Source organism: Ambystoma mexicanum, chromosome 12, assembly GCF_040938575.1.
Source record: "Ambystoma mexicanum isolate Mex_15411 chromosome 12, UKY_AmexF1_1, whole genome shotgun sequence".
Taxonomy (NCBI): Eukaryota; Metazoa; Chordata; class Amphibia; order Caudata; family Ambystomatidae; genus Ambystoma; species Ambystoma mexicanum.
The window spans coordinates 940,261,932-940,280,293 of record NC_090936.1 but is presented as its reverse complement, the minus strand read 5'-3'; the positions used below and the strand labels follow the sequence as shown (position 1 = coordinate 940,280,293).

At 40.0% G+C, this 18,362-nt stretch overlaps 1 long non-coding RNA gene across 1 annotated transcript in view; it reads right to left on the bottom strand.

Moving 5' to 3' along the window:
- Positions 1-222: 222 nt before the first annotated feature.
- LOC138513073 (uncharacterized) overlaps positions 223-18,362 on the bottom strand; it is an 85,334-nt gene continuing 67,194 nt past the window's right edge. The window contains exon 3 of the long non-coding RNA XR_011281688.1: positions 223-1,027. This is a non-coding gene — a long non-coding RNA (uncharacterized lncRNA). The remainder of the gene's footprint in view (positions 1,028-18,362) is intronic.

Genomic DNA, 18,362 nt, shown 5'->3' with positions numbered 1-18,362 from the left:
GAAGCCTACTTAGAGGCCCCTACCTTCGCTCAGGAGCACTAACTTGGGCAGCAGTAATCTACCAGACATAGCACCCAGGCGGGAGGTGCCAGCCAATTAGGTGGCTAGGTAAGCGGGCTTGCACCGCTGGTGTAAGCTTGCATTCCAAGCCGCCTGATGATGGGCTCCCCTGCCGCCATCTTACCCCAAACCCCAACCCCTTTTTTTATTCGTGCCCCCGTCTCCAATTTACATTACTGCAGCGGCACTCGCCGTTGCAGCCGTACCTTCCTCTCTGCGCAGAACCTCCCTTTCCATGATGGCCATGTTGGTAAAGGATTTTCCTTCATACAACGGAATGCTACAGGTGTACCGTTATAGGAAGAAAAATATTTTTTTTTAGCATGCTTGGTTGCCGCTTTGGTAACCCGGGGTGCTAACAGCCTTAACACTTTACCCGCTGTAATGCTTCACTTGAGCAAAAAAGAGATTGTGATTTGCCTTGAACGACACAATTGTATCGTCGTGTTCTAAAGCCTATGTTAGAACTAAGGACCCTAGGTTACAAAATGGTAATTTTGGACGCTTGCTATATATATGTTTTTAATCCATGACTACTCATTGCAAAATAGAAGTAAAATAAATAAAAAATGTTTAAGGAAGTAACCGCAGTACATAATTACCAGACATACACATGTACTCATGTACCTCTGCTTTGGTTCCATTGTTTCAACTAAGTATCACTTTCATTTTTATAAAGGTCACGCTCAATGTTTAGATGGCTCTACTTTCAGAACTAATGACACTGCTCCTCTTCAAACACGTCAACCTCTCTTCCCCTCACGCTGCAGTTGATGGACAGCTACGCATTGAGAGTAATGGATTGAGTGCCCAGCATCCCGTTCGCACCTGGGTCAAATCTTGAAGTGGTTTCCTCCGCCGCTTGCAGAGCTCTTCCGGGATGTCTGAATAGATTCTGTGAAGCCATTCTTCATCAAGTGGGGACACCACAGAGGGGTCGATGGATTGTTCAATGAGCTCATGGTACCTGCAGATTGAAAACAGAGATGTGTTCAGTGTGTTTGCAGCTCCATCAGCAAATTAGAAACACAAATAACAAAAGGTGTTATTTTCCAACACAGGGAGCAGCCTGGTTAAATGGATGAAACCGGGTCCCATGCTGAGAAAATCCCTATATAGAAGTAGGACAAATAAGAACACTCAACAAACTAAGTCATTGTGCCAATAATGCCAGATCATAGAAAAACCTTTATGTGGTATCGCGATGGAAATCTACTGCCTAATGCCATAGAGCTATACAATGGACGTTAGAAGGGAATGCCTGCTGTGTCGTGGGATCCGGCCCGCCATTATGCGTCCTACTCCTAGAGCTTTAGCAGGCTTATGTTCTTAGCCCGGAAAAAAGGAACTTTCAGTTAGATCACCGCATGAGGGAGTATATGCCAGCACTTAATGGTGTTACATTTTCCTAGTATCTAACTTGATGTTTTTCTAGTAAAAACATAACAAAGCATGTGCTTTAGAACTAACTCAGTGTCTTTTCTAATTCATGCGAATGTTGATATCCATTGGAAAAAACGGTAATGAACGAAATGCCTCCAAAACAAAGGTGACAAATGTAAATCTGCTTTTGTCCCAGCATTTATATTTGTATGGCAAATCATATAGAAATTATAAAACTGATTTAATTTTATTTTAATTACATTTGCCTACGTACAAAAGCAAACATTTCAATGGAAGCTGGAAATCAATTGTCAGATGTCAGTCACAGAATGTACAAAAGGAACACAAAAAATATTTTGTGTTATTGATGCATTTTTGGGGGGAAAATCATCTTTCCTCTTTTTAAAAACCTAGACATGGCACCACCAAATTAAGTACACTGGCATATGAGAGAGTGAATACAGTTATAAGGTAAAACATTGACCATCCCTGAAAGGTCAAGTGTGGAGCAGTGACCAACAAAATCCTTGCCCGGTTAGCAAAAGATGAGGCATATTAATTAGCAATGATCATCTCATTTAAAAGTCAGGAACTCGGTGAACATGAGAAACATGGCAGAGGAACCGACAAATATGTGGCAGGTTGGCAAGTGAGTGGCAGAGTCTGAGCAGGGCACAGGGCATACTGACAGTGACAGGGTGACTATGGAACAGGATAGGGTTACCCCTGTGTGTGGGCATAGTAATCTTTTGAAGAATCTAGTGTTCTGTTAATAGGTAAGGTGAATAGGGAACGAGCTAAAATACTCAGTGAACAATGCGTTTAGGGAGTCCATTACGAGAAGGGTGTTGGTTGGATATTTTTTGCAGAACTACCACTGGTGTCATCTACCTTATTTGCTAGTCTAATGGTAGTTCTGCTGGTATGCCCTATTCAGAGATTGCCACTGGCAGATGTGTGGGAATTCTGGAATTCTGCCAGAGGTATTCCAGAAATGTCACCTCAGCTAGTGGTAACCCCAGAGGGTTTTTTTTCTTTTAAATAAGCACATTCAATCTGATTGTGCGATGGGTTTAATGCAGAAAAGGGTCAATACTGACACTTGTTTGCAAGATTGTGAGAGGGGGCGTCAGAGAAGCCCACTTCCTCACACCCCTACCATTTATAAACCTTTATTTCTGTAAGAACGGAAGACCCTGTGCTTCCATTCTGTGCAATGAAAGAAGTGACACATTTATTTAGGGCAGATTTTGAATTTTTATCTCCACCTCTGAGGTGTGATTAAAAATAGATAGCTTTCTGGAATTAAAACATGCCCCATTTAATGCTTGCAGTATTTCCTTGGAATATCGCCAGAGGTACATTTACCTCCCAACCCAGAATTGGGCTTATGTAAATCTAGCAGAATTTAGAAAATACCACTACATTTACCCATTACCTGCTAAATCGTTAATGATGAAAGAGAAAAAGGTTCCCAATTTTTTAACCCCGTCCCCTGCAATATGTGGCTAAAAAAGACCAAAAATTCAATATATGCATAATAATGATGTTGTGGTTTACATCATTTTGGAGTATCAAGTAATCATACAATATTGAGAACAAAATGTATTTGGCATCCTAATTGTTATTAACAAAAACGTACTAATAATTTAAAGGAAAAACAGCTGAACCCAATTATAAGTAAAGACAACTGAACCCAACGCATTTTGAGAAGCAATTCTCTTTATCAGGGGTATAATCATTTACAGGTTCGGAAAATTATCCCCAAAAAATTGTAAAAAGATTATAAGCAAAAGACTCTTGCAAATATTCTAATCTCGATTAAAAGTGTGCGTTTTGAGAATAGTGTGAAACACATGAAATCTGCTTAGCAGTCCAGAGAACTTTCATTCATATGGTTGGTGTTTAATAATGAAATTGCATATAAGTGTTTATGTATCTTCTATTTTTAGGTGTTGGTAAGATGCACATTGAAATTGCATTTGACGTTCCACAGAGTTTCAGCGAGTGAGTCTTCTGCTGTGTATTTGGCAGCTCAGGAGAGACTTTCCCTTGGGAACTCAGCCCAAATCTAAAGTTTTAATGGCCTAATTTTAGGAGTTAACCCTATGCCAAATAGGCCTGTGGTCAAATCAGGCAAGGTGGGAGTGTGTCGGCATCGATCGGCTTTATGAGTTATGAAGAGGAATGCATCAGTAGCCCCTATCCAAAATGTGCATCTAATGTTTCTAGTTCTGTTGATATGATAATAAAGATTGATTTATGTGTATAGTTATTTATATAAATGAGTTTTACTTTTTACACGACATTTAATTTACTTGCTAAAAATATGTCAACAATCTTGTGATTAGTCATTAACATCTGCATCCCTATTGGTGTTCATCAGATCTCACATGGTATGATATGCAAGGATCTGGTAAGTAAATTGACTGTCTCACAATTAATTGCTTTATTTAGTTGACAGAAATAATGTTAGGATGGGCAGGACTTTGAGAAAGCCCCACCTTTAAAATTGTCTTGATTTGCACCTTCCTGGAAGAGCCAATCAATTTTAAAGTAGGACACATGAGCAGTAGGAAGATCCTGCCAACTAGAACACCATCCCAGTGGTAATCTGGACAGTGGCAATGTCCTTGTAGTTCCAGAAGGAACTTAAGACATTATTCTTACAGTCAATACCTAGGTGTCACCTAGGTTCATTGATTTCACATCCCACTGGCATGACCAGAATGTACTGTGCCACATACCCTTTCTTACATCATATGCTTATCACAACAACATGTGCAGCAGCCCTCTGCTTCTTTGCTAGGTTTGTTCTATACAAAAACCAAATACAAGATCCTGCAAAGCAATTTATTATTTGAAAGTTCTTGCAAGCATCATCTACAGTATCAAAAGCATGTTATTCACTGTGGCATTGATGTGTACATGGTTGATGGTACGTACTTTTCTAAAATAGAAAGAAGTTTCAACATTGTAGTGAATAGAATATGGATCTTAGTAAGTAAACATTGCTGTAAATATTATTTTCCGTCTGTATTTAAATGTAAGAACCAATAATATTACCACTGAAAATAAACATGCAACCTGAGAAATACATTCTTGTTTTAATGTGGACTCGTATAAGTGAGAACCACTGATGATTTAAAATTATATTATAACAGGATTTTTCTATGTTGTTTCCTGAATAATGCTACCATTTGAAATGTTTTTGCTATTTTGTAGTTTGGTTCACTGGCATAAGCTCATGGCATAAAGATGTGGCTCAAAGTGTACTTTCCCTTACGAGAATATTTTGAGGAATAGTATCCTTTAATTGCTTAATTTCACTACAATTGTCCATCTACCATCGCCCTCTTTGGCTGCATTCTTACCTCACTGTCCTAACTCCCCTATGTTGTCTACACTCCAACATGTTCCTTGACTTCACTGCATTGCACCATGCGCTCACTCTTCTCATTCTCTAACCTTGTAGCTATTTTCCTCCTCCACCTATACCCAGTGTCCTTCAAACCCATGCTCCATTTCTTTAATGATCTCCAACCTCATCTCTTCCCCTCAACTATGGCACAGCATCTATTCCTCTTCTCCACAACCTATCACTCTTTCACCTGGCCTATGGAATGCACAATCCCTGTGCAACAACACAACCTACCTCACTGACCACTGCAACAGCCTCATAATTCACTTCTTGGTATCACAGAATCCTAAATATCCCTTCATAACTCTGATGTACCTGCAACACTCCATGATGTCGCTGCTACCAACTGTCACTCACTCTAAACTGTTTGGAAGCGTGGTGATGTGGGGTTTCTTATCAATAAGGCCCTTGTCACTGCCCTCCTGCCTCCTCTGTCATCACCTCTTCCTCTTTTGAATATACCAAATCCTACTTCCTATTTCTTCCACTTTCTGCTCTCTACCAACCCCTGGTCTTCTCCTCCTTTCTTGATTGGAAACGTATCTTTGAGTCACTTCCCACTGACATCCCCACTGTCATGATGGTAGACTAACATTCCAAAGGTTTCCATGGGCACCAGCTTTGAGCTTAACTCCCTCATATCTGATTACTCACTTTACGGCATCTGTGATCAGCCATTCTAGTGGGAACTCACTTGACCATGCCTTTCTCTCTACTTCATTCTCCTCCCCTGTTCTCTCCCTCTGATCACTCAATTTGTTCACTTTAACATCTTAGGCCCTTGATCATGTACTCCTTTTCCTTCTTCAGTGACAAGCGGACATTCAATCAAAACTCCCTTGCCGCTTAACTTATTGATGTAAACACCTGTCTTTCTAGACTATTCATGTCCAATTGCCATGATGTTTCTGACATTCACTATGCACTTATAACTCCATTTGATAAACACTATTCTGTGCACACAGTCACATCTTCCCATCCCCATCCTCAGCCTGGGTCACCTCTAAACACTCAAAAATACATGTCTCATGACCGTTTATGCTGGTGCAAATCATAGATTCCTCCCTACTCCTAGTCTATTAAATTCCCATAGTACCCACTCCTCTGCATTGAACTCTGCCAAATCCTCCTTCTTCACAAACCTAATCTTCGCCATTCAGAATCACCATGTAAACGGTCATCTACCTTTCAAGCTTTGCTCACACCTCCCAAGCTAAAATCCATTGCCATCTCACTTTCTAATTACTTTGCTCACTATTTCATCTAAAATCTTCAAAATGTGTGACACTCTTAAGGCCCACCTCTTTCTCCCTCCATCACCCTTCTTCAGAACATAACCTCCTCCTTACCCATTCTACTCTCAACCACTTCACTCCTACCTCTTCTAACAAAATAGCACCCACCCTAGGCAGCACCAACCCACCCTGTACTTCTACCAACATGTTTACTCCACAAATGGTCAAAGACATAGTATAAAACACCTGTCCTTATCCATCTGAGATCGTTAACCCCTCTCTCTCCCTTCTGGACTTTTCCATGATTGCTTCAAATCGGCAACAGTCATATACCCTTTTTGAAGAAATCCTCTGCTTACGCAAATGTCAATCCTTCCCATTATTCAATGGTCCTTGAATGGGCTCTGCCTTACAAAGACTTTCCTTGTCTTTTGACTTTCACTAGCACCTCTTTGCTGATGGCACTTAAATTGTGTTCTCCTTTCCCTCCTTCAGCACAGCCAACTCAGAGTAGATAGCCTAGAGTCACGTCTCACTGCTATCCATCACTTGTTGGCTCTCTGCACCCTCATGCTGAACTCTTCAAAAAATAGTAGTGAATATTCTCCTGGCTTCCAATGCCGTTCCTACTCTTCCCTCTCCTACACTCTGAATACGTGACCTTATCAGTCACTTACCGAAGGCGCCCAATCATGGGTGCCCTTTGATAGCATTGTGTGACTGCAAAAAAATGAATTGCTACCACAGTCTCTGCTGCTTGCATTAACCTTCTCAACATTCAGACAATATATTCATTTCCTACTCAATAGTCTTTGAAAAATGTCATCTCCCACCTCATGCTCAGCAAACTCCACTACTGTTCAAGCTTACATTGTGGCCTTTATCTCTACTCCTTCCTCCATCAAGACAAAGTACTGAACTGTTCCACTCCCACTATCTACAACCTGTGCAGATCATGCCCCTCTTCTGCTCACCAACACAATGCAGTTGGCTCTCGATGCACAACCGCTCCTTTTTCAAGTTCCTTTTCCTCATCTACAAAGCTGTTACATATATTATTGCTCTGATTCTATCAGCCTACTCGCCATCTTGTTTTCCCATCTCCTCCTCTGCACTCAACCTCACTGTCCCATGCACACCCTTTGCCTCCTCTTGCTAATGCTCTTTCTCCCTACTCGTCCTACGCCTTTGAAACCAGCTGCCAATTATGATGGAAGCCAGCCCAACTGTGAATCTCTTGCAGATGAAGGCTCACCAACTGCCCTGTTCCCCATTCACCCAAACAGATCCCACCAATCCCTTCAGTGCCATGCCAGAATGCAATTTCGTATATTTGTTGGGAAACTCTGCTTAAGTTTGAAGCACTTGCCCCTTCCCGCAGTTAATAGTATCCCTTCAAGTCACCTGTTATATATATATATGTGTGTGTTTGGTTAAGAGAGAGTTAATGTGATCTGATATATCACAACAAAACCGTTGAAATTCAGCGGATGTTGGAAGTGATATACATTTTAACTCTGTGTCTTCCCCATGATATCCCCCAGGGTGTCATTTTGTATCTCACTTGGAATCCCTCTGCAACTTGAAGTATCTGGTCATGGGCATTCCATCAGGTGGAACAGGGACACCGAGTTATAATGCTCACCACATCCCACATCTGCTGAATTTCAACGGTTTTGTTAAATCAGATCACCTTAGCTCTCCTTTAACAAAAATCTTTTACTGAACATCCAGTTCTAAAAAAAATACTTTATGACTATTGCCACTGTACATGTAGCACCAATAATTTAAATGAGGGAAGGCCACCAGCCTATATCCCCTGCCTTTGTAACTAACCAGATATCACAAGCCATAGATCAAGTCCATGGCTGGTAGTGTCAGGGTCCCCTGCCCTTTGCCAATCGCTCGCTGGCTATGGCCTTTTGTGTGTCCACTGTAGATGTTGAACTAATTTTTCCAAAAAAGTCCCATATCCCCCTCCTGAGTAGTTCTCCCACCTCTGCCCCAGTGGTCCATAGGCTACTGATTACACCCCTTTATTCCACCTCTTTTATCTCCCACAATAATGCTGTCACCTATTTCTGCATATATCATTCGATAATCATTTCTGATAATACAGATTATGCTGATTACCGCAGTAGCATAATAGTTTCAGATGTCCTCAGTAACAGGAAAACAGTCTTCCTCATCCTCACTTGCACTAACCATGTGACCCTGTCCTCTTTTTTTGGTCACCCAACCCCATCCACCCTGTTTTACCTCCCTGATCTCCCTCTACTACCCCCCTTTCCTTCTATGGTTTGTGTGATGCATTTTCTTTTAGGAGCATGGCTTGTGTCGCTTCTGCAGTAATCTCATGGGATTCGACCGATAAGCCGAAAATGTTCTTCCACAAATAGGAACCTGGCCCACACCAAAGTCCCTCTTCCCTCTTCCCAGCAAAGCCTGACATGAATGCCCCCTTTTCTCCTCAAAATAACATTTTGAGCCCTTTTCATTTTCAGCTTCCCTCGATATTACCACAGGAATCAATTTCATTGAGCAAAAAAATAATGGCTTTTTTTATTTCTGAATAGCCACTAGCCTCTCTGCCACACAGCACCATGGGAAACATATCAAGTTTTTTTGGGAGCAGGTGGAACCCCCTTTTTTGTGAATATATTAAAACCTGATACACAGATTTACCCCAAACCACAAAAAGGCACATCTGCAATGATTTGTTGTGAGGTTGTTTCTCATTTGTTGCAAATCTATCCAGCAGTCATGATGTTATGGGAGTTCGATTGAATAGCTGTTTCTCTATGGAAAAATAAATAGAACCAGGCTGAAAAGAGAATTTGTTTTGTTTTAATAATATCTTTTGCATCTTATAACAAATGTTTCTACCAGTTTAGAGTGGTCCGGTACGAACATTATTTTGGGGAGAAATGTCATTCAAATCTGGCCAGTGTGTAAAAAAATGCAATATTTTGGGAAATGTCTAAGTTAAGAGATTTCACTTTAACTATAAGGCAGCAACTATTTGTTTGTTTTGTTTTCTCCCGGTCTATGTCCCACTTTGTGCACACCATCATAAGTTGGCTCACCACTTGTTCTCATCTTTGAGCTATTGTACCGGCACTCTTCTGGGGAATGCCTGTGCCATCTATAAGTGTTTTATTGAATAACAATTTTGATCAAAATGGTCATCCCTGTTCTTCAAATAAAAAACGAAATCAAATGCCAGCCCATAGACATACCATGCATATGCACTGTCAGTGCCCTTCCAAGGGACTGACAGTTGGACCTTTGCACTATAAAAATACAAAAAAAAACTAGAAGTGGTAGAAAGTGAATTTTGAGAGCTCTGGGCAGGATAGGGAGAACAACGCACGTGGGTACACTGAAGATGTAAATGGGCAGTAGATTGGCTGGGACTGTTGTGTCTGCCCTAAGTAGCACCATGGGAGGTTTTGGCAATTAACATACTGTAAGCCTGTACATGCTCACAAGTGGCTATGCGACAGAGAAGAGTTTCTTGATAGTTGCGTCTTGCCCCTTTTGATTGTTGTACTTGCAGTTGAGACTTGAACTGCCTTCAGGAGCTGTTTTATACAATTAGGTAGCAGAGAGTAGGAAAAAGACGAGCCACAATGTAGTTTCCATGGTCTTCCATACAAGACAGAGGTCCAAGGTTTCTACTACTTATAGGATGTGTAGAAAAATTGGGTGACATTCCCCAACAGCATGATCCTCTGATAGGCCAGTTGGACAAGGCAGAGTTTGCCGCATATGTATCTCATTGGGATTACATAATGTTTTTATCCCAAACACTACCATCCTCCATATATTGTGAACACTTGTGATGTTCCCATACACCGCTTGCTCATCCGTATCCTTATCCTTCTTTCTTTTCACAAACAATGTTTATTAGTTTGCTATTTATCCAACAATTCTGTCATCCAATGTTTAATCATCTTCCTCTCTCATCCGTACTACTTTCAAATTGTCAAATAATTAAATAGTTAGCTTCAGCTAAATGACAAGGACATTTTCAGATGCATCCAAATTTGCACATTTTGACTGAATACTGAATATGCAGGGGGCGTGCCATTTCAATTTCACATTGTCAACATAGATACTGTATGTGCACAGTGGGGCCTTAGTCATTAAACCAAGGATCCGCCATGGGTTATTCATTGTATATTTCTACATATTTCTATTTATTTCTACTTGTATGTTTTCATATCTGATGCATAGAGCACTGCCTAAAAGCACATAATGCAGAAAATATAACAGGCTTTAAAGAACTTATGGAACATAAGCATTTTCCACAAACTCCAATATCTCACTGCTTTACCTCATCAGTGTGTTTCCCCCATTATCAAGGTAAGTGCATACGCTGTAGATATGCAAACAATTCTCACTTTTCATATAGTTTACACACAAGTCTCAGAATAATATCATCATCTATAGGTCATATTACATTCAATTTAACATTGTCATCAAAAAGGTTGAATTTCCCAAAAGACAGTCAACAAGGGCAGGTGACTTCTACCTGTTTGTGGGTCATCATTGTGATGTAACTGATTTTCATTAGAGACAAATGAAGAAGGTATGCACCTTTCATATTAATGATGAGACAAGAAATACAATAAAATAGGAAAACCCACACAGTGAATCATGCAGTCGAAAGGATACATTTGCAGTTAAATGAACACACTGCCTAGCTCCTCTACTGCAGACCCTTATCAATATTCTTTCCCCAGAGTGAAGGTATGCGCATTCTTACTAGGAAACCCCAGTATTTTGCTTCAGAAATTAACCACATCGGAAATATCACTTCAAATTTTATTTTAATTGGACTTCAATTTTAAATATAGAAATATTCACTGTTAGATGCCAATTTCTTTATTATGTTATTGCAAGGAAAAGCTCAAAATTGACTCCCTAAAAGTTGGCTTTGATAACTAGGAGACGTTTCTTAGAGTGGATGCTTGCAATCACAGGTGTGTTTTATCCTGTTTGTGTCATGTCTGATACCCAATGTGCTTTCACATAAACCAGAATGACTATGAAAAACTGGATGGTGTACCTGGTAGAACAGTTAACTCCCAGAGAGAACCTCTGTGTTGCATCCACAAAGTTGGTACATTTGTAGTCCATAGCCATTTGTGTTACAGAAATTATGGTCGGTTCTTCCTGTTAAATCTCACAGAGGGGGCCAGTGTCCTTCCCTTGCATTTGGTTTGTGATGGTGTTGCATATTTTGCCACCCACTCACGCAGATTATACACTACAGAACAGCTCAGAATCTTTTCAGGAATAAGACGATAATCCCTTTTGCATAAGCACTGTCACCTGCTGGAATTTTTTGTTCATACACTATTTATGGGACGCTGACTGTATTGTATCCTATTGATACGATATTGTCTTCTACTAAGGCTGCATACCCTAATCTAACACCCTCTATTACACAATCCCATCTCAAAGTTATGGGGCAAAACAGGCTATATGTGGGCTTTTCAGTCTCTTTTTATTAAAATATTATATCAAAACCTAAAAAGGTCTGCTAACTTTATACAGGTGCAGCCACCAACAATGTTATACAATCGCAGATAGCATATCTATCAACAAATATAATAGCATGCTTGTGTTAATCTCGCTATTTTACAAAACATATACATCCAATTATGTTATCAAATCTATATCTAAATATGTTTCTGAAAATAAAAGTATGCAGTTCAGTTTTAACATTGCCACTTGTCAACCATTGTGAGTTAAATATGTCAATAAACAATAGACAAAAAGGAATTCCAGTGGTTACTTAAGGCGCTCACACTAAAAATGTGAAAGATCAGCCGAATTGGGATTACTTAGAGGGCAAATTCTGGAAGGCAGTCCTGGGCCTGCCGATGAGTATACCAATACGGGTTATTAGGTATGAACTTGAGCTAACCTCCCTACAAATGATGGTAGATTGGCAGAGCATGAGCTTCTATCAGAAATGTCTCTTGCAAGATGATCATAAAAATACTTTCATCACTAGGATAACAATGGCAACAACTGACATTATAAAAGGAATTTTTTTCTACCATTGGATCCCCCACTGTAATTTGATATTGTTAAAAGCTGGGACTGATACAAACCTGTGATTGGAGCATCCTGAGAGAGTTAAGAAAAGGTTGTACTGTCTAGACTGGATCAATCTGTGGGATACCTGTCAAAAATATAATTTAATACGCGTGAGATGTTTTAAGATTAAGCTAGAAAATGATTACCTACATACTTACAAAAATTTCCCGACCCAGAATACCGAAATGCTATTTTAAGAATGTGTTTTAACCTCTGGACGACTAGCTCAGTATTGGCAACTCGAGCAAAGTGCCAGACTCAAAATATCAACACATGTTGTTTTTGTAACGAACCTGCAATGATTGCAACTCTTTCACACTTATTGACAGAATGTTCAGCCGTGTCACAACAGAGAAGAGTGAGCTTTTATACATTTTTTTGAGCTTTTAAATAATGATCATATACAGAGATGTGGCCGAGAATATTCAATGCTGAACATATATCCTTGAACTTGGTTGTGATATTGTTTTTAAAACAATTAAAATTAGGAGGATAAGTTGATGAATTTTGACATGTATTTTAGTGTACTATTGTAATTTTTAAAGATTTGTGAATGAAGGGATGTTTTTAACTTATTAAGGATATGTAAGGTGAATGGCAAATGTGAATTTCCTTGGTATTCTTGACCGATTGATGTATTAATGTGATTTTAAATTTGTATTGTAAAGGTTAAAATGTTTAACCAAATCAATTAAAGTATAATAATAATAATAATAATAATTTGTGTTTATTTTGTTGAAAGACAATTTACTTAATTTATTTAATTTTCTCCAACATCAACAATGAGCTTTGCTTTCGTTCTATCAGAGAGAAGAATTCAATTTCAATTGGAGTTTCTCTCATACCATTAACAAGTATTGGCATCAGAGAAAATCAACATCACACATACATACCATTAAAATACAAATCCTCATTTATGAAGTATTCCCCTAACTGTATATGATGTGATAAACTTGTAGTTAGGCATGTATGCAAAATTCAAACTGTGCTGGGTTGCATTAGTAAGATTTAGCAAATCTGAGCATTTATTTTTAGAGAGCAAAAACCTTTAGTTTTATCAAACAACATATTGGCATGGGATTATGATTTATTGAATGGATAGGAACATTGCATTTCTAGTCCGCGCAATATAGGGTCCTTTCCTTTTTGTGTAATTTCTTTAGTTGTTTTGAAATGGTAATTTTAAGTTGCATTATTTTCTAGGGACTGAAAGTGGACAAGAGAATCTCCCTCTAAGCAAACTGGTGTGGGTTTTTATTTCTAAGTATGTCTCTATTTAAATAACTATGGCTTCAATGGGTTGAAATGTATGAACCTACTGTAATTGTATCTAGTGTTGGACAGCACCAGTCACAAAGAACACCTTTGAAAACACAGGGTTTAATTTACTTAGCTACTGTCAAAAGACAATGTGCATTTCACACAGAAATGCTGTGTCAAATCACTTCTCCAGTTGTGGCTATTTTCGGCGAGCAAAGTGCATTTTGCGCTAAAACATGCTACAGCATTGAATGCTATACCATTCTCCAAGTAACTTCCCTTGCAGTACCACTCCATTGAGTGAACCTACTGATACCGCTGGCGGTATTAGCCCTACCACCGAACTCCCCGGCGCTAGCGGTGAACCTACTGATAAAGGATTCTTGAGGACATAGATCTAATTGCATTGGGGCGTTTATACCCACTTCTGAGTTTTTCATTTATGGCCCAGAACTGGCATGGCATCTTACAACTCCAGGCTCAGACTCATGTCCTATTTCAGCAAGGTATGCTTCAGGCCTCCTCTGGAGATGACCATGAAGAGTTCTCCCATCATGTTAAGGTGACATCTTATTCAGCACGCATCCACGTAGGCATAGATTCCCCAGAGGAGGCTTTACAGAATCTTAGAACTTTCCCTTCTTTCTCTGAGTTTGGGCTTATATAGATGTTATATGTTCCCATACAGTGTCATCTGATATCATAATCTTTGATGGACCTTTCCAATGTTCCCTTCAGAAGTTGATAATCACAGAAGAAACTCTCATTGGGATCTGCATGAAATGACTGAGTTTAAAAATCCGGCCACCAAACGTTTGAATGTTTTATTCCCCCCCCCATTTGTTTGCATATATATATATATATACGTGGGGGGAGACCCACCACAGCCCCCCACCTTATGCCTATACATTTTATATTACCATTACCCCCCCCCACATATATCTATGCAAAGAAATGGGGGTCAGACTTTTGGTGCTCAGACCTTTTAACTTCGGTCATTTTGGCCTAACCTTGAATAGGTCATGTCATTTCCTCCATGAGTGTTTCTTTCCTTTATTAATCTACTGTAGGATATTCAGGTTTAATTATGGATAACTGAGCAAAGTATCTTAAGGGGAAGTGTACTGGGATTTCAGCAACACCAATCTTTTGTAAGACATTTGTATTCCTGTCTTCAAGTTCCTGCAGATTTTAAAATCCAAGAAACCATCCCACTGCTCTCTTTCAAGTGAATTATGTCCTCTGGACTTGCAGATGTTTGAATGGCTGGCTACAGATTTGTATCTGTTGTCATTAGCAGCACAAAGTCATGGCAATGGTCAGTTTTTTAGTTTGATATAATTTACAGACGTCCTATATTTGCCTCCTCTTTCATCAGCAAAGCATATGTTTACCATATGTGAAAGATCAGGATTGTGAATGAGATCTATAAAAGGAATCAAATTATCAAACACTCTTTAGATATCTAATATATTTCATTGTCGAGACTACACCATGTTTGTTCATTCTCAACATCATGGCCCTACATGCATGGAATACTTCTGGTAATCACCAGGAAATCAACTTTGGTCTATTTACTTGCACTAAAAATGAATACATAAAAGAAAGCCAATTGGCAAATAACATATATAGGGATTGCAGTCTGAGCATCTTGAAGAGTACAACAGCAAGTTATAGATTGATAGTGATTTCTTCTTAGTCAATAAAATGTGCGCAATTAATGGTCACTATTTTGGAAGCAGTGAGAAAAATGTTTTGAACAAGATCAAAAAGGACTCCAGTTACCATATCCTTAGTTGGTCGATTTTGGCCGATGATTCCTCTCTCTCACTGTGGTTCTCTGAGTGGTTGGCATCATGGTAACAAAGTGGTTGGAGTAGAGCTGCCACATGCTGCAGGTGTTTAGAGGAATTAACTATTCTGTGCGTGGCCACATCACTAGTGGAAGCAAAGACACTTTGCTCCCTTCTATAAGACACACAGTGGGGTTCCTCGAGATACATTAAAGACATTTGAGTTTGCTTTCAAAATTGGGGCCAATCTTAGCCATTTACAAAACAAAAGCTCTATTTTGTTAACTAGTACTATGGAGGGTCAGAACCAGTGCAAGCGGGATTGGATGGAGTAGGGCAGATAAAACCATCTCATTAAAAGAATGACCCTGAAGACTGGAGAAATTAATTCATTTATTTTGTCAATTCATCAGTAAATGTTGCAAGGAAAAGGATCTTTTTTAAAAAAAAAGGAGAGCACAAAAAGATTGCACCTGCTACTAAGCTATTTCAGGTTATAATTAAGACACTAAGATTACTATGGTTCTTCCTATTGATTCCTCTAGGGTGGAGGAAGCTGCGGCTGGCAATGTGGGGTGTACTTCATTGCTATCTTTAAACCCCTAAAGGAAACACAATTCACATGAGGGAACTCTGTGGAAGAAAATTGGGAAATGTAAATGTTATGTACTCGCCAGGTCTGGCCCTGCAGTATTATAGTGGCTAGGCCCTGTGACCTGCCCTGTTTAAACAGTTTTTCTTACTTATGCGAGGCAGACAATGTAGAAAGTAGTGCACATGTCTTTTCAATGAAGGCCTCATGCCTAGTTTGTTGGCATGCTCGCTTCCTCATCTCTGGCTTCTGACGTGTTTCCTTTTTTGCATATGCAAGCAGGATCTAAGCTCTCACTTTCTTAATAAAAACAGCACAGAGGATCAGAAGCCATCATATTGCTAATGCTCTCACTTGCCTCAAAGTGTATGAGAATCTCTAAGGAGTGTGAGCAGCTTGACTAACTGAGTTCCGACAGAGTGACCTCAGTGATTACACTGGCTTACATGAACCAGCGCAGCTCGTGTGAATGGCTGATGTAATGAGGCTTTGTTCTTTGTTAGCATGATGAATTTAGTGTGCAGACTTGACCTGTTGGGACATGCATCATGGTGAGTTTTAAGCTTGGGGGTTTGGAGGGAAGGGGAGCTTTGTGTCTCGTGTTGCCATTGACTTTGTCCTGTCACTGCTTTCTGCTAATAAGCATGTTCACCAAACCAACAGAGTCATGAGTGATCCTTTTTCCTCATCAGCTCTGTCTAGTGCATTCCTAGTGCCTGCCAAAACCAGAGCAGGGACAATACTGTGATTGTCTTTGAAAGATGTGCATAGTGCACTTTTTTAGGCCCTCCAGACATGGTAAGTATTGTTAAATGACAAAAGGACCAGATTGATTCTGGGCCCATCGCCTGGGCCTGCCAAACCAACTCCCCTCTTATTTCTCCAGGAAACATTGAGTGGATCCCTCTAACATCCTTTATGGAGCTACAGATGACCAATGGAGGGTTCTTCTGTTTTTCTGAATACACAGGGGTATTTGCTCCTACAACGGCAGAACACCCAATTCTAAAAAAAAGAATTCCCTGTGCAGTTGATTGTGGTATACTTGGATAGTGTGAAGAGCAGCAAACTGTATCCGGATACTTATAGTAAGATAAAGGGTTAGTGGTGCAGGCACATGTGTGGGAGCCCTTCCACTGAGAACGAATATGGGTCAAATACCCTGTTCTATGGAATTTCATCCACTTAGGAGGTTCAACAGCCAGTCTGGTCCCACCCTCAAGGGCAGACCGGCACCAAAATGCTAGGCAATTCTCTTCTGCATGTGAGTATGATCAGCAACCCAAGACACATGTTTTGGCCTTGATGGGCTTCCTCAGTGAGATGAAGCAGAGCCTCTCAAAGGAATAGTGGACAAGGTGGTAGACCCTCCTGAGTGGAAGAAATTCCATAGAGCAGGGCATTCAACCCATGTTCATTCTCAGTAGAGGGGCTCCCACACCCTTGTTTAATGTGTAAAACTTGGGATTTCACCCTAAGTAACCTAGGGCAATTCAGACATGGGCCTCTTGCTCACTGTGCCTTAGAGAGGCTCACCTTCACATTACTGAGGTGTCCCAACAAGGCTGAAACACATGTCTGGGGTTGCTGATGGTACTCTTGTTCAGAGGAGAATTTCCTAGCATCCTAGCAATTTGGTGCTGGATTGCCCTTGTTGGTAGGACCAGACTGATATGCAAATGGAAATGTCTTCTCTATGAATGGTGCAGTGAGATAAAATGTGATGGAGGAAATTCCATATAACAGGGTATTTGACTCATGTTTGTTCTCAGTAGAGAGGCTCCAACACCCTTGTTTAACCCTATTTTACATAATTACCTCTGAAGAACTGTGATATGTCCACTTTTTGTCTTCCCATTATCAAGCTGTATGACATCCAGAGGGAGTTTAAGAGGATGGTTGGCCTTTGATCGTATCAGCCATGTGCCTTGCTAGAATTCTATATATATTCTTCCATACTCCATGATCCAAGGCATTTTTCCAGCCTCACTTCATAACAGGGATCTGAAGAATCTCAAGATTCAGATACTAAGAACGAGGTTAGATTATTCAAGCTGGATGCCAAATTTCATAGATACAAGGGAAGAGTCAGCATAATTGAAGACTTGGAGGAAGAGGGCAATTTTCATTCTTCAGCCAATCTATTTTAACTTGGGGTTCATTGTCACCTCGGGTATCTTATCATCATTTTAACAGTTTTGAGTTTCCAGAAATGGTTATTTGTTTTACAGAGTTTCTCAAAAGATAAGTCACACTGTACTTAGTCCACACATGGACAACATATCGGCTGTAGATACATAAACAATTCAAAAGATACATTTTGAAGGTTCTATAAGACTTGGTTTCTGCTCTTGGGTATTCTGTCTCTAGTTGCAGGTCAGGGTGTGGGTACAATATCTACCAGCAAGCATACATGGGTAGCAGATTGGTGTGGCCATCATTGGCAGAACATTAGCAGCTCAATGTTAAACTAGTCAGTGTTTAGGCAGCTGTGGTAGCAATTG